This window comes from Prionailurus viverrinus, chromosome C2 (assembly GCF_022837055.1).
Source record: "Prionailurus viverrinus isolate Anna chromosome C2, UM_Priviv_1.0, whole genome shotgun sequence".
Lineage (NCBI taxonomy): Eukaryota > Metazoa > Chordata > Mammalia > Carnivora > Felidae > Prionailurus > Prionailurus viverrinus.
The window spans coordinates 58,289,947-58,317,229 of NC_062569.1; the positions used below are offsets into that span (position 1 = coordinate 58,289,947).

Genomic DNA, 27,283 nt, shown 5'->3' on the forward strand with positions numbered 1-27,283 from the left:
CTATGCAGATGAACTAATTGTATAATACTTTCTTTTAAAATTTTTTAATGGCAGTTACTTTTGGAAGACAGGACTTTTTTATGTTTACAAAGTAAAATAGATGTTGAGAGAGATATAACATGTTAATAAAAAAAGTAATCTAACTTGCCTTTCCATAGTTTGAATGTTTTTGCTTGGGACACTGATTTATAAAGTAATAGTCAGAAGTGTCCTCTTAAATAAAGTGTTAACTAAATTTAACTTAAATTTAATAAACTTAACTAAAGTGTTGCAATCATAATGCATATATTTGATACGAGAGCTTTACTTTAGAATCACAAGAAACTGAAAAATATGATAGCCTCTTATTTTGGTATATGCTGAACATGGATAAGAGTAATTGTGGCATATTAAAATCAACTATATTTGTAAGCCCCGTTTCCAGAGAACACATGCATTACTTGGCAACATGTGAAATGTTAATTACAGGTTAATATTTCACTTACATACTGCACTATTTTCTACTACGCACAACAAAATATTCTTCCTAAACATCAATGATGAATTCCTATTAACAAGTAATTGCTAAGCAACAAATGGACACAAATCTCATGACGTGTTGAATCTTCTAGTGTGGTAAAGAGAGCTAAAAAAAACAAACAAGCAAATAAACAAACGAAATACATTTGCAAATTAATGTGGTGAAATAAAAAAGGGTTAGGCTGACGTAGATGATGTTTTCATAAAAAGTCTTCTCTAACTTGCTAGTACTTAAACTGACAATTGAGGGGTGCCTGGGTGGCTCAGTAGGCTAAGCGTCTGACTTCGGCCCAGGTCATGATCTCATGATTTGTAAGTTTGAGGCCCACATCAGGCTCTGTGCTGATAGCTCAGAGTCTGGAGCATGCTTCAAATGTCGCCCTCTCTCTCTGTCCCTCCCATGCTCACGCTCTGTCTCTCTCTCTCTCTCTCTCAAAATAATTAAACATTAAAAAAAAGTTTAAACTGACAACTGAATGACGGGAAAATACAGAGGGAAATTATAGCAGGCAAAGGGAACCACACATGGAACATTACTAGGCTGGAAAAAGGCAATGTGTATTCATATTCCATAGGCAGTCTGAGCCAAGGTGATAGCCGTTGTAGGGGGAGGGATGCTCAGGGCAGATAACACTGCTGTTTCAAGGCAGCAGTGAGGGATTTTTATTTTATCTAACAGTAACAGGAAGCCATTGAAGTGGGAGACGCAGAAATATGACCATGTCCAATTCGTATCTTGTTTGTTACAAAGGAAGAGATCTCTCACTTCAAGGAAACTATAGTTGAAAGATTCCCAGTCTTAGAGGAAGTATAAACTAAAACTCTCAAAAGCACCTCAGGAAATAAAGAATAAGCATTTAGAATATTAGAATACACTTTATCTTCAGAGCACCAAGAGCAAATGATTGTTCCAGTCACACAGGGTTTTTCTCTTTCCTACTACCTGTTCAAGCTCCAGAGCTGCCGCATACAGCCTGTGAATGGGCAGAAAAGAGTGGAAGAACAAGCTATAGAAACAGGTCTATACTGAAGACATGTCTATATTGTCATTTCAATTAGATGAAAATATTTTTGTTTTTTTTTTTAAAAAATATTAGAGTGACACAATTTTCACTTACCTATGCGTGACAACGAAGCAATGGACCTATAATCGAGTTTATCCTGGGAAGTGCATAACCAGATACCGGAGAAAACAATGAAAGTCCTATTTGGGCGTGCCTTATTGAGCCTATCTCTGTAAATAAACACATCATTTGTAATGCTGAAAGGGCAGGAAGGAATTGGTCATTTCACAAACTGCAGTTTAAACAACGTTTTACAACATTTAAACATGAGCTGATTTTCTTTGAACCCTAGGTTTGCCGTGTTTGAAGAATGTGTCACATGAAGTCCGCCAGGACGTAAGCCCCAAGACAGGCTTTGGCATTCTTTCTCACTTGCTGCACCTCCAGTGCACTGAAGAATACCTTGAATACAGTATGTGAGTCAATATTGAGTCAACTTGAGCAGACTACATAGGACTACCTCATTCCTATCATCCTCAGAAATTTTCAAAATGAAATCTTCTTACTGTGTAGTTGAATTTGATGTTTAAAAATATAACTGAAATCTTTTAAAGACGATATTTATACAAATTCCCTTCTCAAATATTTCAAGGCAACATGATTATTGTAGCAAAGCAGAGAAATACTGAATTTATTTAGATCTCTTCTGGGAAAAGTACTATTTATGATTTTATAGAACATGTCAACCCACAAAAGTCATAGTCCTATCTTTAATGATCTAAGAATTTGTCTAATGGGAAGTATTAATGCTGTCTTTAACTCATTGGTCAGGAATTCATTTCAGTATCTTGGAGAAAAGCACTTTGTGTGATACTGTGGAATATGTAAACATGTTCAAGTCAGTCACGCACTCAGGAGTCTAAGGATTTAATAGTAAAATTGGAGAGTTTGTGAGCATCTCTGGCAAATTGGTAAAGTAAACCCATTGGATTGAGATTTCTCTGTAAGAATAAGTCTCTAAGCAGAGAAATCCAAGCAAATAAGCCAATTAAATAACAGTGCCTAATATCACAAGGAAGCAACTTGGTGACTGTTATTCACTACTGGGTATAGCCCAGGCCCAGGTTTGGTACGAGTGGTAAGTAAAATGGAAAAAGCCTTTTTACTAAACCTCTGTAAGTCACTGGTGCTGTGAGCAATACTTTGTGCTCAGGTGGAAGAATAAGGTTCTCAAGGGAGAAAGCTCTGCCTTTTCACTTCTGAGTCAAATAGAACGTGGCTTTTGTACAAAAAATACTTGTTTAATCAATACTGAAAGAATCCAGAACATTGGCATTAACAGAAGTGTTCAGTGCAGTTTGGCAATTGTTGAAAGATTCAGCATAGTCCAAAGGAAGCAAAAGTGATGACTGGAGAAAGTTATATATGACAGAAGTCACAGTATCTGTATATCTTGAGATATTGCTGTATTCCCAAAGTGTGGAAACCACTCTTGACATTGACAGGAATATTCACTGGAAGAGGCCAAAGGGGGAGATTTCAGAAGAAAAATGGCCGAAAACATGTGATAGCTGCCGGGTATGTTTGAGAAATACCAAATATATTTAGATGGGGACTGCATAGGGATTGCTATGGTAGGTGGCTAAAAGAATAATTGAAATAACACGTTTCAGCTAAACTGATAGGTATATCACTTGGAATATACAATTTATTTATTCTGTATATATATTTTTTTCTTCTTGATGCCCTTATCTCAATGAATGACACCATCAGCCACTGTATTCCCCATGTCAGAAAATTGCTAGTCATTATTAAGTTAAGGTCTTCTGGATCTTCACATCTGGTGCTAGAACCAATACTGTAGATTCTACCTACTAAAAAATTTTGGCAAATGCTCTCATTTAAGCCTTTGCTATTTCTCATATGAAGTACGACATAATTCTGAATAGCGTTCCTGCCGCTAATGCTTTTCTCTACAATGCTCCAGTGAGATCATTGTAAAAAAACAGTTCTCATAATTTAAGTCCCCTCCTCAAATCCTTTAAGATCTTTCTAATAATTTCAACATAAATTTCAAATCCTCAACGTATCATCAAATCTATTTCAAAAACTAGACCTTGCCTATCTTTTATAGAATACCTCAACATGCATAATATTCTCAATATGCTTTACTCTTTCTTATTTAATAATTTATACAAACTGTTCACCTATGTTCAGTTATCAAGCATACACATGTCCGCATCCTTCAATTTTTTAGCTTAAATATCTCTATCTCTAAGAAAGTTCCATCTTTTTATCCCCATCTGTAATAATAACAAGACACTTTCAATTATAAGTAGAAACATTAACTAGTTTTAAAAAACAGATTTCGGCTGGAATCTGAGCTCAAGTTTTATGAAACTTGTCTCTAATTTTTTGGCACAGCTTGCTTCTGCCTGGTTACTTCCATGAATTAATTTAGGGAATTAAAATTGTCATCAGAAGCTTCCTCCTCTGAACCTCTTGTCTTCTCTGGTCTGTTTGGTTTCATTCTTCTCCTAGCATGGGCAATACTGGCAAACCTACATTTACATCATCCTGGCTTAGTAATGTCAGTTCTTTCCCAGTTCCCGTGTCTCAATCACAATGCCAGGGAAGAGTCAGATAGGCCTGACAATCCCAGACCCAAATAGAATGTCCTTAGAGTTGAAGAATGCTTCTTGGCACTCTTAAATTATTGGCTTACTCCTAGGTGGTAAAGCAATACAGTAACTGACAGTCTCCTAAGAACCGTATGTGGTAGAGATGGACATATTTAAATAAATCAGAAGACTAGATGGATTAACATGCACATACAAAGTTACAATAGTCCAATAGCCCCTTTACCTCCAAAACTTAGGCTAGTCATAGCTCCTGTATGCTCTTGTGGTAGCTTACATGCACCTTTATCATGGTGCATATCTCGTTGTACCATGTTTTTAAATTTGTCACACCCTCTGATAAATTCCTCAATGATAGATGATGATGACAGTGATGATGACGATGATGATGATGATGATGATGATGATTTTATTTCTGTATTATCAATACTGTGTATGGACTGGCAAAAAATAGATATTGCATAAATGTTTGATAAATAAATGTGTCAATATCACAGCATCTGCACCATGTTTCTCTCTTAAATTGCACTTAATTGAGATTTGACTTTCCATTTGCCTTTTTGTCTTTTATTGAACAATGGAAAAGACTAATTTTGCGCCTTTAAAATAATTTATTGTATGAATTACATATTACATTTAACATAATCAATTTCATCATATTTAACAGTGGTCTTCCCCAGAGAATAACATTTTTACAGACCCTAATATTAAAAATGTTCTTTTTAATAATCTCAGGACATCAGGTTTGGAAAATATGAGTATTTCCATTTAATCTGCATGATGTATTGTATATTAGAAATAGGTTTTTTGCTTCTTTGTCGGTACCTATTTTGAATAACTTTAAAAAAGAACCCAAGACTAGCCAAAACCACATCATTTTTTTTATTATTATATGACAGGAAAAATGCTTGTGCATTTACAATTACTGAGTACATTTAAATCATTATTCATTTATGGAATAACATTAATTTCTGAATAGTGTGGCACCACATATGAATGATTCAAAACAAAGCAGAGTCTCTTCAAGTCTTTTAGGTCCTCATATCAACCTCCTATTTAGCGCTGTTGCCACCCACAGATACGTCTCAATCTGAAGAAAAGCCATTATCAGTCAGATAACTAGATGAGACTTGTAAAAAAAAAAAAAAACAATACAATAAATTTAGTTAAAGAATTAAATCCTCAGAAGACAAAAAAAAAAGATATATAACTATTTTGAAGCTATTAGCTATGGAAATTCCAAAACACCTTTAAATTAATTTTAAAACAATAGTATTTTTCAGTTATTTTTCTCACTCAGAACAAATTCTATTTTTCATTTTTTTTTTTTTTTTTTTTTTTTCAACGTTTATTTATTTTTGTGACAGAGAGTGACAGAGCATGAACGGGGGAGGGGCAGAGAGAGAGGGAGAAACAGAATCGGAAACAGGCTCCAGGCTCTGAGCCACCAGCCCAGAGCCTGACGCGGGGCTCGAACTCTCGGACCGCGAGATCGTGACCTGGCTGAAGTCGGACGCTTAACCGACTGCGCCACCCAGGCGCCCCTCTATTTTTCATTTTTTAAATGGCTCCTTTATTTTAATGCAAACAAGCAACATATTGACAAAAAAGTTATTCTCAACATATAAGGATATTTATTATCTATTAAATTAAAAAATGTTAAACATGCTTAATGTATTTTCTGGCTTAGAATGTAATCACTGATTCATCCACTTGTGTAATGTACATTTATTAAACAAGAATTGAGTTATATAGTTAAATGTTGAACTATTTAGTTGATATAAAATTTAATATCTATTGACTATGTGTGATAGTCACCTGTAGTAATATTTATCTAGTTTTCTAATGATTATAAAAAATAATAGGTATTTAATATTATATATTAAAAGATAGTCCAATGCAACAGATTAGTTAAGAGTTTGCCTCCAGAATTCTGGACAAAGAATTCTCTTCCTTATCCATATACAAGATACTGAAACATTCTGTACTTTGATTTATTCATCTGTCCAACTAGAATGGTAATAATGATACCTAACTCTAGGAATCCTGACAAAATTAAGTTTTAATTAATACTAGTATTTTTCTTCTGTCACTGGACACGATGAAAATAGATAAGGTAAACATTTTCTACTAAGTATCAAAAGAGGGAAATGTGGGGCCATAGTGTCATTTTAATAAGTAGCTAGGAAACAAATTAAGTGCATTTGAAACTAAAAATATTTCACATAAGATTTTTAAACTATTCTGTCAAAATTAATACCTCAATTTAAAAATGAAATTAAAATATTTCCAACATTAATTTTAAGGTTTCAGGATCAAAGTGAGTGATTGTTTTCCAAACTGCATTTGTTTTTCTTTATTATATCTACCGATTTAAATATTCCCTCAAGAGTCATTGACAGAATTCACTGGCATCTGAATGTGCTTGGGAATTCTGGTTTGGGACTAAGATCATATTAAGCCATGTCATTGACCACCTGGTGTTCATGAACTCTGAGAGACATATGACTGTGAAAAACAAATAAATAAACAAAAATACAAGCCAGCCATGTATAGAATTATAGTTTTATGTAGGACTATGTAAAAACTGTTTTTACGTAGTCTGGGGGAGACTATGTATTATAAAAAAGTATAAGTTTATTATATATGTGTACTAATTAGTACAGAGAGTGGTCCATAATAAACATATATACGTCTTTGGCTTTAGGCTTCATATGGGATGATGAAGAAACTCTGATTGGAGGCTGGAAGGGTAGTAATTTATATTATTTTGTGGTGAAACATTTTATAAAAAGTATCACTTGTGATAACTTGGAAGGCAGGTGACATTCTTGAATGAGCTTTGACCTATAGTTGGGGAGGCTGGGAAATAAGATGTAAAGAGTACTTCTAAGTTGCTATGGGTATCATTTGACAAGGTATTACAAGAAAGAAATGAACTCAGAAAATAATTGCAAGAGAGAATAAAAGGAAAATAAGATAAAAGAAAATTAAAAGGATTCTAAAACTTACAGAAATATACAAAGTTGGAATATGGAAGATTCTTCACTCTATCCTATAACAGATAAAACTGAGATATTTGAGCAAGGAAAGCCAATTTAATTCATGGAAAAGATGTTTGAGTCAATTAAGCTTGTGCTCAATAAAACTTTTCTATTGCACAAAATGGTTCAATTAAAAAGAGACTGGGGACACCTGGGTGACTCAGTCTGTTGTGCATCCCACCCTTAATTTCAGCTCAGGTCATGATACCAGGGTTGTGGGATCGAGCCCAGCATGGGGCTCCATGCTGGGCATGGAACCTGCTTAGGATTCTGTCTCTCTTTTCCTCTGCCCCTTTCCCTTGCTCTTTCTCTCTCTCTCTCTCTAATAATAATAATAATAATAATAATTAATAAAGAAATAAATAAAGGAAATAAAAGGAGAGACACTAAAGCAATGGCTCTTCATGTTGGCTCAGTTGCTTCAGGATCCAAGAGATGACCGAGGTCAGCAGGCATATTACTCAAAGCACTAACAGACATGACATCTCCTGAGTTCCATGACAGATAGTGGTGGTAGTAAGACCAAGGCCATATGGGACTATAGCCAGCTCTATAGGTAGATAGGGCTGCCTCTGGGTCTGTAGCTCCAACCACCATTAGTGAGCTTGCGACTTGGGCATAGGTCTGCTTTCTTAAAACAGCCCTCCTCAGTCTTGGGCTCCATCAGGGCTTCATAACTTCCTACTTGGATCCCAAAGATCCCACAAGCCACCTTTATCTGTGGGAGGCTGCCAAATTATTGTTGCTATGGGACATATGAAAATGGGCCCTCCAATTTCACCATCTTGCTGATGTCCTGATTATATTGTTCAAAATCATTTTCCTCACCATTTTATTATTTATTTATTTATTGCTTAACATTTTTAATTTATTTTTGAGAGACAGAGTGCAAGCTGGGGAGGGGCAGAGAGAGGGAGATGCAGAATCTGAAGCAGGCTCCAAGCTCTGAGCTGTCAGCCCAGAGCCCAGTGTGGGGCTTGAACCCACCAACCCTGAGATCATGACCTAAGCTGAAGTCGGACGCTCAACTGACTGAACTACCTAGGTGCCCCTTCTTCACCATCTTAAAGGAAGATTATATCCACCCTTTAATATCGAGCTTGGACATGTAACTTGCTTTCGTTAAGAAAAGGTAAGCAGGGATGACCTATATTACTTCAATGCAGAAATGTTAAAGGCCAACACATAGCTTGCCAGAGTCTCCTTCTTTTCTCACGATTGAGAATGTTTTGTTTTGTTTTTTAATTGTTTAAAATGTTTATTTTTGAGAGAGAGAGAGAGATAGAGTGTGAGCAGGGGAGAGGAAGAGAGAGAGGGAGACAAAGAATCAAAGCAGGCTCCAGTTTCTGAGCTATCAGCACAGAGCCCCATGAGGGGCTCGGACTCAGGAACTGCGAGATCATGACCTGAGCAGAAGTCAGATACTTAACTGAACCACCCAGGTGCCCCAAGATTGACAGTGTTTAAGAGACAATTCCTATTCTAGCTTGGGTCCTGGAGTGAACATAAATGACAAAACTATTCTGTATTTTTTTCATTATTTTTAAAACAGCATAACTTAATCTTATTTAACTGACACTCAAGGAAAACAGCCTACATTGCTCACTTGTATGCAAGCTTAAATCCAAGTCTTACATAGGTTCACTCTTACATAATGGGACAGATCCATATCACAATAGCCAAAGAGAAGAAACAAATGAAAATAACTTAAAGTAGACTTTTGCCCAATCCAGCCTTATTAAGGTTACATTCTTGAAAATGTGGCAAAATCTGTGAATTTGCACTTGATCAGCCAATACTACTCCTTGCAAAAAATATGGGTTTAGATGACAGGGCAGAGAGGATAAATACCATAGAGGCCATACTTATTATTAATAATATAAAATACAGACTTTCCATATAAATACCAGTAGAGTGTGTCCAAACTCTATTTGAAATATTCTCTACACTTTGGATTGTTAAAATTACTTATACTCGTGCCTTATAATTTCAATGCATTTTTTTTTATTTGAGAGAGAGAGAAAGAGCATGAGTGGGGGAGAGGGGCAGCAGAAGAGAGGGAGAGAGAGAGAATCCTAAGCAGGCTCATTTCTCAGTGACACTGGGATCATGACCTGACCCAAAATCAAGAGTCAGATGCTCAATTAACTGAGAATGGCGCCCCTCAATGCAAATTTTTTTAATTTTTTAAAAAAAATTTTAATTTAATTTTTTTAATTACATCCAAATTAGTTAGCATATAGCGCAACAATGATTTCAGGAGTAGATTCCTTAGTGCCCCTTACCCATTTAGCCCATCCCCTCTCCCACAAGCCCTCTAGTAACCCTGGAACTATTTGTTCTCCATATTTAAGAGTCTCTTATGTTTTGTCCCCCTCCCTGTTTTTATATTATTTTTGCTCCCCTTCCCTTATGTGCATCTGTGAAAGACATTTTCTCTCGGTTACTTGGTCAAAGTCAGTGAATGCTCTCAATAAAAATCCTTAGCACTAACTAGTAGCAGAGTTTTATTAAATGGTTTATAAATACACAGATGCTCATTATCAAGGCTTCATAGGGTCTCTTTTTTCTCTACTCTATATTTCATTTAGTAGAGATTACTTCTGCCTGTACACACTGCTACCATTATTCAAGATCTCCATATTTTTATACTCAGACTTAGCACTCTCTGAAGTCTGAATATTTGTTTTGCTTATTAGCTGCCACACAATCTTAAGTATATTTCCTCCATTCAACCCATAAAGGTATAAGATATGGGCAATACAATTCATAACAATTTATCATTACTGTTACACAGTCAAATCAACAAATCCAGAACATGCAAAATTGTTCCTAATTTCCAGACTTGATTTGAAAGTTTAAGGCTGTGTATAGTCTACAGATGGTAAAAATTGGTCATGGGTCATATTCAAATGAATGATCTTAGGACCTTGGTTCTAACAGAAAAAAAATAATATTTGTAAAGGACTGGTAATGGGTGTGGCTGAGCCTGTAAGTGAGAATCAATATTGTGTTTTCTTCTTCCTTCAACACTCACAGCAAGACATGGTTTTTCTGCCTCCCTTAAAGTTAATGTCACCTTTTCCTGGGTTCTGGCAAATGGAATCTAACTAGAATTAAAGTGGCTAATGCCAGATAACCTGTAAAAAATGTCTTGTGCTGTGCTCAGTCTTTTTCCTCGTCTGCATGTGGATTTTCATGACACTGAGGTGGGAAAGGCAACACAGTAGAAGAACCCTGAGTCAGTGAGTCCTATGAGGTACAGAGCCACTTTCTCGAAGTCACTTACTCCATCTGCATCGAATTGAAGTAAAATTGAGAAATAAACTTTAACTATTAAGTTACTGATAGCCATTGGAATTTTTGAATTGTTAAGAAATCAACCTTCTCTGATTAATAGAAAGCTAGAAACTGTTCTTAAAGCATTTTATCTTTTACCACAATTATTGCTCACAGCGATCAAACAAAGTAGAGGCTCCATTTGCAGGTAAGGAAACCAAAGCCAAAAGAAGTTAAGTTATCCAAAGTGGCAGAGATGATGAGTGGCAAAATTGGAACTTGAACTCAAGAAGCTTGCTTCCAGATCCAGCTTTCTTAAATATTACACATCTCTTTAGGCATTACCAAAAGACCACCTCTTGTAACTGGCAGGGGAATTTCTATTTAGAACCCTTTTGTCCCTTATTTTCCCCCTGATAGTCCCTCAATCCCTTTAACCACTCCATTTCCTTTGCTGTGTGCCATATCATTTACTACTTGGTCATAGTCATTCTGCTCTGTCAGATTCCATTGTTGGATGAAGCTGAGACAAGACAGGAAGGACTGGAAATTCTTTAGATACAGAAAAACGGTCTCAATATTGCATTTCTTCTTTTGGTCAAGAATTTATAACACTTACTTGGCATAGTTTCCAAAATTTTTTTCTCTGTATCTCTCTGTATGTAAAGATGAAATTGACCATAATCCCTTACCCTTATTAAGGGAATTTATACAAGCATAATTAATCTATGTTACATTTGAAATTTTTTTTCATTGCTATTTCAGACCAAAACGCAGTCTGTTGCCCATGTCTGGCTGATTATTACTCTGAACTTCACCAGTGATAATCGGTTCATTGGTGGGCACTTTAAACCAGGTGGACCAAGCTGTATTTCTGAAACTTTTGCCAAACTATTATTTTTCAGAAAAGAAGCTGTAAAGGCCATAGAGGCATAAACCGGTATAAATCTTGCTGGTGATGATGCAGAGATTTTCCTGAAAGCAATACTAATAAGAGAATGTAGAAATAAAGATTGGTGACCTTGAACCAGGATATCTCTGAAGCTGTCCATACCTCCTTATAATTCTAGCAGATTAACATCTACTTCATAATATTTGCTAGATATACACTAATATCCATAGCTTGATAGTAAAGTATCAAAGGTCAATACCCTGAACCTGATATTGGGAGAATGCAATCTTAGGACTTGATGGGAGAACTTTTCTCTCTTTGTAGGAACTTCCAATTTTGTTTTTCTCTCCACCTTTCAAATGTTATTCAGGATTTATTCCCAAAAGTTCTGATGCAAAAATGCATACAAGAAGTATATTTCTAAAGTAATAACAACAATGATGCTAAAGAACTATCAATCTTTTGAGTTTGAATCTTGTAGGAATGGGGAGATCTACCTACATTAGACAGACAACACTTGAATTTAGATTGACAAGCTATACACACTTTCCTTGGGCTAGTGACAAAAAAAAATTACAAGCTTTTTGGTTTGCTTTCTTTGCTTTGCTTTTCATTTTTCTTTTGACTTTGCTTTTCTTGCTTTTAACCCCAGGCTAAGTCTCACTCCCTCACCCTGTGTTCTAGGCTATAAACTAAAACCCAATTCATGCATTTTATCCCTTGCAAATCAAATATTTTCAAAAAAGTAAATGAAAATGGAGCACCACAGAAAGTTGAAAGGATTTTTTTCAAGTTTCTTTTGCTTCCAAAGTGATGACATATATATTATATTAGACCAGGTGTTGGAATTTTTCAGCTGGTTTGCAAACCCAAACTAATAAATATGTTAAACTATTATTAATATTACAGACTTTACCTACAATGAGACCATTGCCCATGCCAAATCATCAACAGGCCCCAACTCATCCCTGGTTTCTGCCTTTCCATGGAAACAGTCCTTGTCAATTTTCCTATCATTATAAGGACAAGTGTTTGAGATCACAGTAAGCTAGAAATGCATCACAGCGTCATAAGGCCAGCACAGCTACTTTTGCCCACAGCCTGCTCTCTGTGCATAAGTAGGCACTGCAGAAACTCTGATACCATAGAGAATGGAATTCTTCTGCTCCTCCATAGGCCAAGCCTATTCAGGATGCTATATTGTCTTCCCTATACTTCTCAGTGCTCCATGACTTAAAAGTTCCACCACTGCATGAAGACCTCTTTGGATCTGTGTGGTGGATGTGAGGAACGATAATGTGCATTCTGGAAGTTGACTTGCATGTGCCAGTGCCTGCTCCTTCCTCAGGGACCTTCTGATCTTCTAGCTTATTCGCCATTTGGCCTCAATAATAAATAAAAAAAAAATTTTTTAAAGAAAAAAAAGGCATGATATGAGGGGAGGAAAGAGTAATAAGCACTTAGAGTCCTTACTTTACTATGGGCACTTACATAAGGTAAAGGAAGGTAATGGTTGGTCACATTTTGCTATTCTTTTAGTATATTTGATATCTGTTCTCAAGACAATTATAGAACATTTCTTGACCATAGAAAATCACAATTTTGTTATGAATATCTTTTAAACCAAGTTAAAAAATGAATTGCACAAGTCAAAATTTAAAATGTTTCCAAAGTTGCAACTGGAAATTTTCTATATCAGTAATGGTGTTTCTTCTAAAAGGAAGAGGGTGACAAAAAATTGTTAACACAATGTTGTACTAACAAAGTCAATTCTTATGTTTTTCATTAATAGCTATAATAAAGTAAGATTTGATAAGGGGATAATTGGGAGTAAGTGGGGATCAACAGGACCAATATTTATTTAACACTGCTTTCATTCCCTTCTTCAGTCTTTTGAAGTCAGCTTAAGATATTTCATAGAAAGGAAGTGTGTAGATATCTCATTTCCTTTCTACCAGCTCTTTCTTCCTATCTAATTACACCAGTTTGCTTACAGATTTCTTTATTGTAACTTTTCTGCAATGAGCAAAGTGAGTATTATTTAACTTCTGATTTTGATGCATTAATTTAGTAGCAAAATTATTAAAGTAATTCTCCATGAGTCTTATTGTATGATGCTAACTAGCTTTAAATAAGTTTTTGAGAAATAATGTACTTTTTATGGTATAAATGGTATAATTGACTATTTCCATGATGACTATTAAGAGACACTCAGCCTTATACAAAATATTTTGATTAGACAATCACTACCTAAATGAAAACAAATAAAAGAAATAAATTTGTGCACTGAAATAAATTAAATTAATGTTTGATTTGATGAGCATATCATGGAGATTGCTCAACTCCAGAGGGGGGGGAAATTAAGAGAACTACAATATCCATAGAACAATGTTATTTGGAGAATGAATTGTTTTCTTCCTTTCCATTTTCATTAAAGCTGTGTTAAGAATCTGAATGTTAATTGAATGTTGATTCAAAAAGAGAGAATTACTTCCCACCGGAAATCAGTGTTAAAGGGAAGAGTCCAGAGCATCTAGCACACTTCCTGTGACCAGGAAAGAAGAGCTTATTACTTTGGTGGAAAATATATACCTTCAAGAAAATATTTCCTCAATGGCAATTTTGCAAAGTGAGAGAAAAAAATCTGTGTTGAGACTGAAAAATGTACAAAACACTCATCTGTGCTGCAAAATAATAGACATGGTTTCTTGACTGTAGACACTGGCACCTATGCTTCTTTTTAGAAGTTCTTGTACTGTGAATATTGTGATATCTTTGAAAGATATAGCCTTTAATTCTTTTTTTTTTTTTAAAGTTATTTTGAGAGAGACAGTGCAGTCAGGGGAGGGGCAGAGAGGGAGGGAGAGAGAGAATCCCAAGCAGGTTCTGTGCTTATAGCATAGAGCCCAATGTGGGGCTCCATCTCACAAACTGCAAGATCATCCCTTGAGCCAAAATCAAGAGTTGAATGCCTAACTGATTGGGCCACCCAGGTGCCCAGCTTTTTTATTTTTGATGTATGTGTGTATTGATGCCAATCTTCACCAATAACAGATGGACCATAAATTACAGAACCCGTCCTTAATTGTAACTCTGAAGACTCAGTGCATATCCTTTCATTTTCTTGATTAATACTGATGTGGTTTGAAGTGCTAAAGTTTGGCCAAGAGAGAATTTTTGAGACATTTTCAGTACAAAATGTGTTCTTATTATAGCACTGGGGCAGGACCCAAGGACTGGGTGGAGGAGAGGGGGATAGGAAGCACTGCATTGGGGATGTGAAGAATGACTGATTATATGCTTTGGAATTGGGGGAGATCAAGACAAAGGAACTTTCCAAAAGTACTTTCATATGTTGAAGACTCACAGGATTCTGGAGGCACTAACGGTTGTCAAGCTAGGGTTGTTTTTCCTTTTAGCAAAGTATTAACATTAAGACATTCAAGAGTTCCTAGAGGAGTGTCATATTCTGCCTGTCTCAAGTATTTGTCAAGGGGCTGCAGATTATAAAGAAATTTAATTTTATCCACATTTCCTTTTCCTGTGTTCCCCATATCACTACTATGATGTGGTGGAGCTTCTTGGCCTTATACAATAAAGGCTCACACAGAAACACACACAATTATAGATTTATATGGTAAGTTGTTAGTATACATTTTTCTTAATTTCATAATCTTTGTGCAAATGACTACTATAAATTACTATAATTTTGTGTAATTATTTATATTTGTATTTGTTAAATTGAACAAAATCATCTTCAAAATTTTAGCCTACAACTCATTAAATCAAATGGAAATATTAAATTTTACTAGTAGAATGACTTAGATATTTAGTCTTTGTTTATTTCTGAAATTATGTCTATCTACCTATCTAATATACACTATTATGATATATAATATAATCTATATTGAATATATCTACGTACATAATGTTTATATGTATATAACTTAACACTAAATTTAAAAAGATATTTTTTTATATGTATTTATTTCTTTTGAGAGAAAGAGAATGAACAGGGGAGGGGCAGAGAGAGAGGGAGAGAGAATCCAACCCACAAACCATGAGATCATGACCTGAGCAGAAATCAAGAGTCAGATGCTCAACCAACTGAGCCACCCAGGCCCCCCAAAAAGAGATATTTTTTAAAGCTACAATACAATAAAATAATACCTATTTTCAAATGCTTTTTTGATAGAGAGGTTTTAGGTTTTTTTTTTTTTAATTTTTTTTTAACGTTTATTTATTGTTGAGACAGAGAGAGACACAGCATGAACGGTGGAGGGGCAGAGAGAGAGGGAACCACAGAATCCGAAGCAGGCTCCAGGCTCTGGGCCATCAGCCCAGAGCCAACGCGGGGCTCGAACCCACGGACCACGAGATCGTGACCTTAGCCGAAGTCGGACGCTTAACCGACTGAGCCACCCAGGCGCCCCAGAAAGGTTTTAGGTTTTAATACATACACTGTGATAAACATTACACTAAAACTTTTCCCCAGACTCTTAACTATAGAGAACAAACTGGGGGTTGCTGGAGGGGAGGTGGGTTAAGTGGGTGATAGGTATTAAGGAGGGCACTTATGATGAGCACTGGGTGTTGTATGTAAGTGATAAATCACTAAATTCTATTCCTGAAACTAATCATTACACTGTATGTTAACCAACTAGAATTTATATAAAAACTTTAAAAATAAAAAAAAATAATAAAACATTTCCTCAGATTTGTTGATATGTTTATTTAAAAATGTCTAGAATATATTCTTTATCCTTAGGCAATACATTCCTTAAGGGCACATCTGTCACAATTTAAATATCATTAGAAAAATTTACATTAAATTGAGACACAGGCAGAAAAGAAATTAATGAATATAGTTCACTCATAGAACTAATGTTAAGTAGAAATCACAGAAAATATTGAAATACAAATTGTTATATTCATTCCAGTGTGTCATGACTTCTAATTTTCAATATTAATTTATCATTATCTAACATTCAAAGGCATTTATTCAATTTATATATTCTGAGTGCCAACTATGTGCCAGGCTCTATTCTAGGCACTGGTAATACTTCACTGAATAAAATAGATGCATTTCCTGTCTAAAATTTTAATTCTAGCAAAAGAAAATCAAGTAAGTATATAATGTAATATTTGTTTGTGACAAGCAACTGTTGGAAGAAACAAAGCAGAACTCTAACATTGCACTATTTTAGTGAAGGTGGTTATTCCCTACTCCCTTGCCTCCCCACAATCACGACTTTACTTCTTTATTCTTAAATTCTCTTACTTTGTCCCTGTTTTGTCACTTCCTCTCTGAGGGTCTTACATTCAATTTTCCCAAGAGACTAAGAGTTGATTGGGTCAGTAAGTTACTATGGAGTATGGAATATCATTTATCTCTCTCATGTTGAACCTGTAGTTAGTTGGCTCTCTTTGCCTGGGATGTTGATTCCTTGTCTAACTCATTGTCCCCATGATAAGAGTGTCATATCAGACTAAACATATCAGACCTAGAAATAACTGATAATATAATTTGAAAAGATCTATGAAAAGAGAAACTACAGGATCCACATAAGAGAGACATTTTTCCCAGACTAACAGAATAGTGAGCTCCACAGAAAATAACCAAGTGGTGTCTTGAATTCCCTTGAATATAAATCACTCTTTCATACTTAAAAGATCTGTAGAGATTATTTGCTTTGTTGGGAATGCCTTTCTTTTCTTCTCTAATCATTGCCTGGGATTCCACAGTGGATTCTTGTTATTCATAGTAGTTGTATTCTATGATGTCTTTGCAAACACTGAATTAGTGAATACTGAACAGTTGTTCTCAGAGGAGATGCAGGGTTAGTTTCCTGTGAGCCTTGGCTCATAACATTTTCATTAAATAATCAATACATAACCCTGTTTTATATGTGTTTCTGTTTAAAGATACCTTATTTAATATACTTACACAGGACTATAAATTATCCCTGGATGAAGCTTATCAATATACATATTTTCCCTAGAAGTACATCAAAGCCTTCTTGCACTTAGGTACATTAGAAGATGCTTCACTATTATGCTTAGGGGACATTTTAAAAAGTCAAATCACCAACAAAATGTAGAAATTGTGGCTCTAAATAGACCTTGAAAAGGAAACATTTTCAGTATGAGAGTTACAACAAGAAGGTAGAATATTACTTAGTTTGACCTTGGCTGGAAACATGAGTGCTAATCATCTTAATTTTTTGTCACTCCGCACATGTTCTTAAGTGACCACAAAATCATCATATTGATTTTGGGATTACAGATAAATTTTAGTGAGCAGGAAAATTTGCAAATATGGACTTAGCAAATAATGAGGATCAACTTCTTTTCATGGCTTCTACTCACTCTTCTCTGATTCTTTGTTTCTTTCTCTTCTTCTAGCATCTGGTAAAATTAGCCAGTTTGTACTACATGTGTCATAGTACTTCACTGACACCTGTTAGTATAACACTTAATTTACTGTAAGATTGATCTTCAAAGTCATCAGTTTGAAATCACAGATCATGGATAGATCATTTTGATATTCCCACTGTATTCACATAGTAGGTATTCATTTAAGATCTGTGAAAAAAGGGAGGGAAGAGAGAGACAGGGAGGAAGCTAGGATGGAAAATTAGCAGTTCATTCTTAATAAGCTGTTAACACACAACTCTGTCAATAAAACTTTTTATTTTATTGCTGTATCACAATGTGCCCTCCAAGAATTCATTTCAATTCTTTACTTCATTTTTCCATCTTTGAAATAAGAAAAATAATTCTTTTTACTTATTTCTGAAATGTCTGAAGACATTCAAGAGGAAAATCAAATGATTTTGTGCTCATTGGAAGGTCTTATCTAAATTTGAGGCCAGTGATATTGTTAGTGTTATTAATTATTTTTGCCAAAGGAACTTAAGAGACTATATAAGTAAAATCTTCTGAAGTTGTTCATTTGGTTTGAAGTGGAATAAAATGTAATGAAAAATTTTCGTTTGTAAGCAGAAGGTCTTACAAAATGAGTCTTCTTGGATTGAGAAGGAAGAGAAAATACAACAAGCTTTGGTAGAGAGCTTTGATACAGTATAGAGGCAAGCTGTTCGGCTCAGTTTAGTTTGGTTCTCTGGATTGAATTGGACTGTGCCCTTTCAGGGCTCCTTGCTTGAGAAACATAACTTTGTACAAGTTTTAATATGCATGTACAGAGTACCAAACTACTTTTCTCTCTTCATCCTTGTTTCAGTAGGCTAGAACAAGATTAGTAAAAGCCCCTGCTGTTCAACTGTATCCTATTAAGATCACAAGAGGAAGAAATGAACCAAAAAGTGGTGACAAAAAGGTGATAGTCTATGGATTAATGGGTAAAAAAAAGGTTTACCTCCATTCATTTAGGACTCACTTCTTATACTATTCTTAGATATTTCTTTAAATTTTATGTAAGGGATGCATGTCATGATTATAAAAAGGCACAATCAAGTTTATTTTCCTTAATAAAATAGGCGATTATTTTTATTTGTGTATAAATATTTTTTAAAAAGACTAAAAAGTTGTCACATTATGTGTTATACACATCATACCTTTAAGGCTTACATAATTTATGTAAAATAAATGAGACATTAAATGTTTGAAATTACTTCAACAATAGGGCTGATAGGCACTTTAGAATAAACACTATAATCATGATTAAGAATAGAAAACATATCTTCCACTTTTTCAAGAACACAAAACAATTAAGTGTGTTACTTCTTTCAAAATAAGTTTTTAAAATAAAGCAATCCTCCAGTAAACACAAAGGAATAAAAGTTTAGTTGTCACACCATTCTAGATACTTATAGATATTAGGACTATGCTATATTTAACTCAGTTTATTTTAAAATCCTGGTTACCTAATAATTATAAGATGTGTGACTACTTTATCTCAAATTACTTGTGTATATGTTATTTACTTATATGGGGTTTTGTAGAATTAATAATGGTTATGCCCAAATATGCAGAAAGATCATGACTAAACGTCAACAAAGATAATCGTAATTTCCACCCTGACTATATTGCCTTTACTATTTGAATAACACACATGACTAATCTTGTTTCAAAACTTTTCCTTCAAATTCGGTGTTCCTATTATGTATTGATAGATTATCAAAAAAAAAAAGTTCCAAATGTAATATCTGACATTTATTTTGCTTAAGAACCTGCAATTTGAACGGGATTCCCTAGGAACAGCTCATTTTTGTTCCACTTGTCATCAGAGGCTAAGAGACTGAGGGCTGGAATCATCAGTGTCTTACTCACATGCCTGAAAACTATTTATCAGCCGAGGTTACCGAATAGCCCACATGTCTTTCTATGTAGTAAATGGCTTCTTCATAGTATGGTGGCTGAGACTCAAGGGTGAGCCCCACAAGAAAAGGTAACCATGTGGAAGCTCTATTGTCTCTTATGAGCTATCCTCAGAAGTCATAAAGTGTCACTTCTGCTGTATTCTATCTACTTAGAAGCGAGTTACTAAGACTATCTCAGATTCAAGGGGAGAGGAATTAGGCTTTATATTACAAAAGCATGTTAGAGGGCATACTTATAAGTGTGGCTAAGCTTAGAAAATATTATTTGCCACAAACTCTTTAGTTTAAATAAGTACTGATCTATCCTAATTCTGCCTCTCCATCTTATGTTGTTATAGCTGTCGTTTGACTTATTTCTGATCATTCAGTAGATAGAAAAAATTTATCTTTTTCCAATTACTTGGGGTGAAAATAAAGCATTTCCCTGGGAAATTGATGATAAAACCATTTGTTGTTTATCAGCTAATAAAGCTACACCTTAGAAGTGGTCATACTCAGTTGGAGAAAAGCATTATACATTATTGGAAATACAAATATTTCTTTTATTCATTTCTGATGTCTGAATTACATATTATTTATTTCAAAAAAAAGAAAAGACATCAAAATTAAATTCAATAATAGCAAAATAACATTCCCAGGATTGGTAAGTAAGTAAATCATTGTTCTCTGTAAATGACTCTTCAGTTTGCACCTTAAAAAAAGGTTTACGTAAGTGCCTTTTGAAGCTGATGATGAAATTACTTTGATGCTAAAATTATTTTCTAAGAAATATTTCAAACTCGCAATCTCTGTTGTTTCTTGTCACCTGTAGCTGTGGCAAAAGGCTGCCTCCATATAAATGAATGAGAGAAGGCATCATAAAAGATTTATTTCTGCTGCCCCATTTTTCTTATTTATTTCTAACATTCTGCCCATTTACCATGAGCTTCCTCACATTTCAGAAACAGCTAGTCGTCTTTGAGAACAAATTGTGCTATTTACTTCTGTCCTCAGAGAAAACGAATGGTTTAGTGGGTGAGATGTCCAGAACAATAAGGAAAACTTGTGCTATGTATTCCCAACAGAAGAAATAGATCTTCTGTAAATAACTCCCAGCACAATCATGGCAGGTCTCAGCACTGCACAGAGTTATACATATTTTTTCTTTACATAACTTTAAAACCTTTCAAAAGAAAAATCAGCAGAAGGCTTTATGCAGATGCATAGACTTACCCCAAAGTTATAGAAACAGAATATTTGAAATAAGGAAAATGTTTTAGTTATATTCCTATATAATTTAGTACACACACACACACACACACACACACATTGATTTTCAACTTCATGGACAGAAAATACTTTAGATGAAATGAATACAACCAAATAATAATATTAGGAAAAGAAAAATAAGGTTATTTTGTATAAATCAAAGGGAACTAATGATGAAGTTTAATAAATCATTATATTTTTGTTTTGTTTATTTGTTTTTGTTTATTTTAAGTGGCTTCACACCCAGTTGGAGCCCAATGTGGGACTTGTGTTCATGACTGTGAGATCAAGACCTGAACTGAGATCAAGCCAGTCACTGAACCGACTGAGTCATCCAGGCCCCCCCAATAAATTATTGTATTATTTTAGTCAGAAAGAAGAGCTAGATTTCTAACATTTACTAAATCCATACCACATGCCAGACTTATTTCATAAGAGATTTACATATTTATAAAAACTTAATTGAAGGGGTGCCTGGGTAGCTCAGTTGGTTAGACATCGGACTCTAGATTTCAGCTCAGGTCATGATCTCACGGTTTCTGGGTTCAAGCCCTGCAATGGGCTCCATGCTGACAGTGTGGGGCCTGCTTGAGATTCTCTATCTCTCTCTCTTTTTCTCAAAATAAATAAAATTTTAAAAAGCCTTAACTGTTACAGATATTTTATATGATAAACACTTTTATTCTCATTACACATACGAGAAAATTGAGATTGTAGAAGTTAGACAGCTTTTCCCAAACCCCTAAAAAAGAAATAGGAAATTATTATTCTCAGAATAATGGGAATCTCAAGACCACTCTCATATCTGACACCTATTGCAAGCTTCAAGGTCCTCAAACCCACTTTTACAGTCAATAATTTGCTAGAAAAACTTGCAGAAAAAAGGAAAAATATTTTACTCATAGTTAGGGCTTATTGTAGTGAAAAGATACAGATTAAAATCAGTAGAGGAAAGAGTCCGTAGGGCAGGGTCCAGGAGACATCAAAACATAGAGCTTCCAGCTGACCTGTCCCAGTGAAGGAGTGCAGACAGCACTGATTTCTCCTAGCCATGATGTGTGGCAGTATGCATGGAGTATTGTTAACCAAAAAACTCATCTGGTCTTTAGTGAGAACTTTTATTGGGGTTTAATCATACAGATGTGATTGATCACCAACATGGCTGATCTTGGTCTCCAACCATGGCATACATTGAGTTGATACTGAGTGGTCCAAGGTCCCCCACTGCATTGTTAGCATAGATTACTAGACATGGCCAAAGACCACCACGTGAACAAAAACATTATTATCAGGGGCGCCTGGGTGGCTCAGTCGGTTAAGCGTCTGACTTCAGCTCAGGTCACAATCTCACGGTCTGTGAGTTCAAGCCCCGCGGCGGGCTCTGGGCTGATGGCTCAGAGCTGGAGCCTGCTTCCGATTCTGTGTCTCCCTCTCTCTGCCCCTCCCCCGTTCATGCTCTGTCTCTCTCTGTCTCAAAAATAAATAAACGTTAAAAAAAATAAAAATAAAAAAACCATTATTATCACACAGGACATTCCAAGGGTTTTGAAATTACCTTCTAGAAGCTGAGCACAAAGCCTAAAACTCTCTTTGGTCAAAGTTATTCATTTGATACAGTTATCCTAACACAATTAAGTAATAAGTAGAAGCATAACCAGTGACACATATCTTACTGATTAAGCAAAAACAACAAAGCTTTAGAAAATTTCCAAGTGGAATAGTTTGGTTGCATTTTAATACCTCTTCTCAATTTACCAAAGATTATTTTTTAAACTCAATTTTGACCTAAATTGTGTAGTAGGGGAAGGTATTTGTATAAATCCTACTGTGAAACTATCTGGCAGACTAACACGATTTCTAACTTTACCAGAACTTTATTTAAAAGTGGAGTTTATATATTTTAGTTGAATTTATTATTATGGGAGAGCAAATTCTAGTAGAACTAATAAATACAAAAAGTTCTCTGTGACATTCTACAATGTGGTTTTCAGGTCCATTTTTAGTTATAAGATCAAATTTAGAATATAGTCCTGACCGACTCACTTGTTTTATCCTATGAAAACATCATGTCAGCAAAAATTTCATCTTCATCATTATACACTGATCTATTACTGTGAATGCATGTCCAGGTTTCAAATAAAGTGAACACTTGGGTGTAATAGATCTAATTAAGTAGAACATGTTTTGGTTAAAGAAATGCAGATTTGAAAGAGAATGATGAAGTTTTCCTAGATAAACAGTGCTTGAAAATTTCCACTCTCAAGTGCTCTGGTAGAGAATTAAAGCATTAATGGCATTGCAGTTGTAATTTTATTATTTTTAAAAATGTTATTATCTCATCCTATTAAATAATTATTACTAAATTAATGTTTGATAACAAATATTAAATGAAGTTATAAAACAATGGTTGTATACATGTACTCCTATATGTGTACATAAGATTATTATTTCTGACATAAGATTTCTTATTTTACAGTGGAGCTATTTATTAGTTTTAAAACCCAAGACTAGTTTCTTTCATGCCTATCTCCTTTCTGATTACTCAGTAATAGAATTTGTTGTATTCCTATTTATTTGAATTGTGAAGAAAGCAATTATTTGGGGGAATGGAAGTGCAAGGGAGATTTCTGGACTGAATGGAGATAAGGCTTGCTGTTGCCAATGTCAGATTGCATCAAGTTATTTGGCATCATATAGTTTACAAGGATAATGGATCTTGATTCATTTTGACAATATGTCTGGTCTGAATATAATCTGCAATATGTGTCATGCTGCCTCTCAAATTCAATGGAACACCTTGTTTCCTTAGGAGTACAGTATGTTTCATGAGCCTTTCCGGATATTTCATATTGTTCATTGTGACATTAGGAATTTACCATACTAAATGAGACTTTATGAGAGGGACTTTGTTATTTGGAGAAGAAGGGGAGGAAGATTTAGCCTAAAATCACAAATTCTTCAAACCTCCTATTAATTATAACTTTCAATTTTCCATATAATTATATAGTCATATTTCATTCATACAGGAAGAAAAGCATGGAAGAAGGATAAGCAGATATTTTGGATCTCTGTAGATTCTTTAGGACTTAAGAAAATCCTTGATTCTACCAAATAGTAGTGTGAAAAGCTCATATAAAATGAAGCTAATACATCTATAAAGGTGGGCTAGAAAGAGGAGTTCTCTTACATAATTCAGAGTGTTACATATATTTAGTTTTTAATTATAATTAGGTTGAGCTATCCAAAATCATTGGTAGGCAACTATTTTTGACCCACAGAAACTGTAAATTTCATATGCCTTCACCTAATAAAACCATGGATAGATACTTGTCTACACAGTTGTTTTTTTCAGACACGTCTTTACCCAAAACTTTGTCCAGTTAGGTTTTTAAATTTTTTTTTTCCAACATTTATTTATTTTTTTGGGGACAGAGAGAGACAGAGCATGAACGGGGGAGGGGCAGAGAGAGAGGGAGACACAGAATCGGAAACAGACTCCAGGCTCTGAGCCATCAGCCCAGAGCCTGACGCGGGGCTTGAACTCACGGACTGCGAGATCGTGACCTGGCTGAAGTCGGACGCTTAACCGACTGCGCCACCCAGGCGCCCCTGTCCAGTTAGGTTTTTAATAAATGCTTTTTGACAATAAGGTCAAAACATAGGTTAAATATTTTTTAGGAAAATCACAGTAAAATTTCTTGGTGCATAGTAACTTCTAACATTAGGTTTTCTCTTTAAACCATACACATCACAACTTTGTCATCAAAGAGTCACTTGACAGTAACAAAAATATGTCTAGGTAAACACTTAAACTAAGAAATGCATGCTGATTAGGTTCACAGGTCCAATATTGTTTAATCAGGTATACAGTCAGTGAGAGCTGAGAAAGAGACCTTAGTAACCAACTCCTTTGGCTTATATACTTTGTCTAGTAAAGAACCTACCTCACCTCCTAATTGCCTGTTCGGATACTTCTAATGTTATTATTAAAACTCTAACTTGATCTTTACAATGGCAATGTAACTAGAATTCAAATCATTTGTTAAATTTTAAATCTAGATGAGAACTATAGTTTTAAGAATTAATTAGGTGGGGTGCCTGGGTGGCTCAGTGGGTTGAGTTCAGCTCAGGTCATGATCTCACAGTTTGTGGGTTGGAGACCCACATCAGACTCTGTGCTGACAGCTCATAGCCTTGAGCCTGCTTCAGATTCTGTGTCTCCCTCTCTCTCTGCCTCTCCTCTGCTTGCACTCTGTCTCTCTCTCTTTCAAAAATAAATAAACATTAAAAAAATTAAAAGTAAAAAACTATCAATTATAGTGGGATATTTTCCAATATTGCCTTTGGATTACTATTGGAGTATTCCACATGTTTCATGGCCCAAGAGTGACTTTATTTTTTTTCCTATCTGGTGACAATAGTATTATACTTTATCTTATTATGTTGTAAGTGTTTTTATTTACTAAATCTTAAGATTGCTTAAAAAGATAAATCAGTTAGGGTTCACCAGTCCCCGCCTCATAGAACTTGAAGTTGATGACTAAAATCACCTTTATGGTTTGGACCTATATTCTTCTTCCTTTACACTATTTTCAGGATGCCTTTGTCTTATCCCTAAGGTGTTTTGTGATATTTAATAAACATAACATTCTTCTCTTAGATATCTGCATTTTCCTTGAATGTACAATATCTTGGGGGATAACTCTAAGCATTAGAAAAGATAGAAATTTGTCACATTCTACTTATTTACTATACAAAACTCTCAAACCAGGACATCATCTTTAGCTTTGATGCATGGCTTCTAAAGGTAGTTGAACAGTACTTGGAAAATATACCAGAGTTGGGACACATTGGTTGGGGCTGCTTTTTAAAGAATTTAAAGCCCAAACTAGAAAGATATTAACATATAAAGACAACACCTAAATTTACTCCTTTTCTTTTTTTAATATAGTGCCACATAACTTATTATGGAATGTGGATTTCGTAGCATTGAGAAGGGGGACTAATTTGGCAGTGTTATAAACGATAATTGGAAGGGAATTCAGACTATTCAAAATTAATTACTATTTTGTGAATAAAGCTTTAGAAGTCATTAGTAGCCAACTCAGTGATGCTGGACTATATCAAGAAGTAAACATTTCCAAATTCAGTTGACTATACTTGTTTTTATTGTCCGAGTATTACCTTCACAATCATTGTGTAGCCATAGAGATATTAAATCCTCTAACTAAGATAATCATATTTCATAAGAATGAACTGTTACCGTGGGTTCTCATATGGTGAAATAAGCTATGACGATATCAAATCTCAGATAATATCTATAAACTCTGATTTAAAAATCTTTTTAATTATTTGAAGGTCCTGCACAATGAACAGAAAGAGGTATATTCTATTGGTAATCCAACTTCAGAAAAATGAAATAACATGGGGTGAGTTATCCATCTTGAGAAAAAGTCACAATTGGTATTGCCTAGAGCTAAAAAAAAAAAATGAGAGAAAACTCCAAGAAGAGAGGGAACCAGAAAGACAGAACTTCATGCTCTCTGTATAAACCATTCAAGTCTCTGGACGACTCAAAGAAGCTGCGATAAGTATAGAAAAATGAACCACAATTTGAGCTGCTGCCCAAAAGACAAAGTTTGCAGTTTGAATGCAGTTTGCAGTTAACTCCTTGTTAAAACAAACAGGGTGCCTGGGTGGCTCAGTCCATGAAGTGTCCAACTTCAGCGCAGGTCATGATCTCGTGGTTCCTTCAGTTTGGGGCCCCGCGTCTGGCTCTGTGTTGACAGTTTGGAGCTTGAAGCCTGCTTCAGATTCTATGTCTCTCTCCCTGTCTCTCTCCAAAATAAATAAACGTTAAAAAAAAAAAAAATTAAATTAAATTAAAAAAAAAAAATCCAGAGTCTCCATAATATCAACATTTACCATGCCCAGGATGGAATTGAAACAAACAAACAAACAAACAAAAAACAAAAAAAAACCTCAACATACAAAGAGCTAGGAAAATATGACCTATGCTTAAGAGAAAAAACACTCAACATAGATCAGCCCCAAGATAACATAGATAGGCTTAGCAGATAAGGATCTTTGTTTTTCTTTATTTATTTTTGAGAGATGGAGCCCTAGCAGGGAGGGGGAGAGAGAGAGGGAGATGAGAATCTGAAGCAGGATCTGCACTGTAAGCACAAAGCCCTACTGTGGGGCTGGAATCCAGGACTCTTGAGATCCTGACCGGAGCCAAAGCCATGATCTGAGCTGAAGACAGACACTCGACCAACTGAGTTACCCAGGCACCCATTAGCAGATAAGGATCTTG

At 35.1% G+C, this 27,283-nt stretch overlaps 1 long non-coding RNA gene across 1 annotated transcript; it reads right to left on the minus strand.

The window, feature by feature from the left end:
• Positions 1 to 5,067: 5,067 nt before the first annotated feature.
• LOC125175303 (uncharacterized) lies at positions 5,068 to 19,766 on the minus strand. Its single transcript, XR_007155747.1, has 4 exons — positions 19,670 to 19,766; positions 17,747 to 17,962; positions 12,521 to 12,761; positions 5,068 to 5,291 (listed from the first exon to the last, which is right to left on the minus strand). It is a non-coding gene; the product is annotated as an uncharacterized LOC125175303 (long non-coding RNA).
• Positions 19,767 to 27,283: the final 7,517 nt, after the last annotated feature.